Source organism: Cryptomeria japonica, chromosome 8 (assembly GCF_030272615.1).
Source record: "Cryptomeria japonica chromosome 8, Sugi_1.0, whole genome shotgun sequence".
Lineage (NCBI taxonomy): Eukaryota > Viridiplantae > Streptophyta > Pinopsida > Cupressales > Cupressaceae > Cryptomeria > Cryptomeria japonica.
The window spans coordinates 476,403,829-476,407,282 of record NC_081412.1 but is presented as its reverse complement, the minus strand read 5'-3'; positions in this window follow the sequence as shown (position 1 = coordinate 476,407,282).

Here is a 3,454-nt window from a genome sequence, read left to right as displayed (position 1 = left end):
CTCATATAGAATCCAATCTTGCATTGTGTGGGATTGGATCTTGTGGGTTTCAACCCCTCTTTTGAATGTAAAGTCCCTCCTAAGTGAAAACCATCAACCCTAGTGACTCTCCCTTCTCCCTCCTCGGAGTTGGGGAGGGGAGAACGACTAGGGTTCGATTTTTCCGCTTTACATTTTGGTGAACCCGACGTGAACATCCTTTCTGATTATTCATAGTTAGATCTAAAAATTGGATTCCTTGATTACATTTCCATGTTTGATCCTTTGCAAAATTTTAGAGGTTAATTGCATAAAAACCCTAAATTTTCTTTTTAAGTAATTAAACTTGTGAAATGTTTAATTGTTAATGCTTGTTTCAGATCTTCCCTTCTCTTACAAATTGTCAATTCATATTTATGCTTTAATTTTGAAAATTAAGTGGTTAAGTGTCAAACCCTAATTTTTGAAACCCTCTTGATTCAACCTTTGTCCGACAATTTCACTGATCAAAATGTCTCCAAATTGGCTGTAACTTTGGATTCCGCAATAAAATCAAAATATCTTTCATCCCTGAAAATTTGGAAAAAAGTTGCGAGGACCGTGTGCACTCCGAGCGCCATCATCCCCGACATTTTTTCCGAAATTTCGGGAGCGAGATCTTACTGTATTTTCCTGCTAAAATCCAGAATTTTGGCTGATTTTATCAATCTTAACACCTTCAAAATTACAGTCAAAGTTGGTTTAGTGATTGCTTGGATTGAGGCTTCTAATCATTCAAAAATTGTTGAAATTGAAATTTGTGTCAAAATTGTGTTTCTTACAGTCCTAAATCTGAAAAGTGTGTTAGCATTCATTCGAAATTTCAGTGATTTATTCAAATTTTTGCAATTTGTGACTTTTGAAATTAAGTGCTTAATTACAACAACTTTGATTTCCGCTTTCAAAATTGAATTTTGCGTGAAATTGAGTCAATTTTCAAATTTCAAAACTTGCATTGCTTTTGGTATTCCCTCTAAAATCATAAAATTCAAAATTTTAGTTTCCCTCTCTTTTTCAAAATTCAAATTTTGCATTTTTTGACAATCTTGGTAGGGTTCAATTTTGAGATTGCAACTTTAATTTGGCCTATCTACGGATCGTAAAATCACTCAATTTTTTCAGGTTAGCTGTAAAATCATCATAACTTTCATCCCTGCAAATTTCGAAAAAAGTTGCGAGGACCGTGTGCACCCCAAGCGCCACGGTCCCGGACATTTTTTCCGAAATTTCGGGAGATTGTCCTGATTGTATTTAACAGCTTAAATCTAGAAGATTGGCTGGTTTTACTGAAATTTGCTACCTCTAAAATTCAAAATCTTCTCTCTTTCTTTAGTGCATGAGTTTTACAACAATAAGTCCTACTTACACTATTCCCGTTAGACGAAGCCTTAGAATTAAGTCTTTCCAAGGTTTAATTACTGAGGAGATGGAACCTAATTTGAATGGTCTTTTTAACGAGGACATGGGTAATTCCTCTAATCCTCTTAATGATGAAGAAGCTCTCCATGAGGTTTCTGTAGAACAACTTTCAAAATTGGATAACCAATTTGACGATTTTCGACAATGGATGTCTCAAGAATACCCTGATAGTCAAGCTCTTCCTTTAATTGAGGGTCTAAAACGTATGCTTCAAAGTGATAAGAATGGAATTGATATTTTGCATGGTATTGCACACATTGTGGATTCGAATGTGATGCCTATGAAAAGTTGTGCCGAAACCTTAGGTTATACACAACCTCCTACTCAAGACAATCATTCTATTCCTTTGACAACTCCTATTGCTAGTATACCTACTTTTACATCAAACATAATGACTACTTCAATACAAGACATTCCTCCTATGATCACCAGTCATGGGGGCAATCCCTCTTCTTCAATTAACCCTCTTCCTTCATTCAATCCAACTTCTTCATTCACTCCTTCAATGAGTGTTCCTATTATATCACCACAAATGAACATGACGCAAGGGGGCAACTCGTTTAATCATTCCATTCCTCCTTGTAGCGTTCCTCCTGTCCAATCATCTCCTATGACTAACTATCATAGTGTCCCACCACCTTACTCTCTACCTTCTTTCAATAACATAACACCTCCATCACAATCTAACACATCTAATATGAACTCTTCGACTGAAGCGACCATTAACAATCTTGCACAAACTGTCTCTTCTTTACAGCAACAAATTGCCTCTATGAATCAATCTAAGTTTAGTGTGCCCACATTTGATGTTGCGAGCCCACTTTCTCTTGACATTGTTTGAGCTATTCCCCCTAAACATGTTGAAATTCCACATTTGGAGCTTTATAATGGTAAGGGTGATCCTCTAACACATGTTAAGACCTTTCAAACAATATGTACTGATTTTGCTTATGACCAAAGGTTTCTTGCAAAACTGTTTACTAGAACATTAAGAGACAAAGCCCTACAATGGTATTGCTCGTTGCCTTCCTATTCTATTACTTCTTTCGAACAACTTGCAAATGCTTTCATTCAACAATTTCAAAACAATATAAGTCCTAAAGTTACTTTGATTGATTTAATGCATTGTAAACAAGGTGTTAAAGAAAAAGTGACTGATTTCATTGGTAGATATAAGCATTTGTATGCTCAAATTTCCTTTCCAGTGCCTGACAATGATATTCAAAGAATCTTTATTTCTAATTTACAAAAAGACATTAGAGAAAAACTCCTATTTTCTGAGTTTACTTCTTTCCAACAGTTGTGCGCAACTCTTCACAATTATCAACTGACTGTGAGTCAAATGGAACAATCACATCCTATGGCTCCGAGTGATAAGGGTGATAGTAGTCAACAACCATTTGGGAAGTTTAAACCGAACAAAGAGTCCATTAAATTCAATGAAAACATCATCAACAACAATGTGAATGCAGCATCAGGTGTGTCTCCTATTTCTAAGTTTTTCAAGAAAGAAAGAAAGTTTACTCCTTTGAATGAATCATTGCATAGTATTATGAATAAGTTATTGGAACAAAATGTGCTTACTCTTCCTCCTATAAGGCAAATTGATCCTGCAAAGATTAATTCACCCTATTTTGATAACAAATCTTTTTGTCAATTTCATTGTCAACCTGGGCATGATACTGAAAAATGTTTTGCTTTAAAGGGGAAAATTCAAGATTTGATTGATAATAATACTATCTCTGTTTCTGGTGTGAATGATAAAGGCAATACATCTGTAGCTCCTCCTAACCAAAATCTTCAGATTTTCACTAATCCATTACCTTCTCATACCTCTAATGTGATTGATACTACTGATTCCTCTGTCTCACCTGATGATCTTGTGTCCATGAATCCGAATGTGATTAACTTTGTAGAGCAACAGAAAATCCCTAAAGAACCTTCCATCACATTTGATTCTAGTGAAACTATCAGGGCACCTGATGGTCCTCTATATATAGTTGCAAAAGTCAAGAAC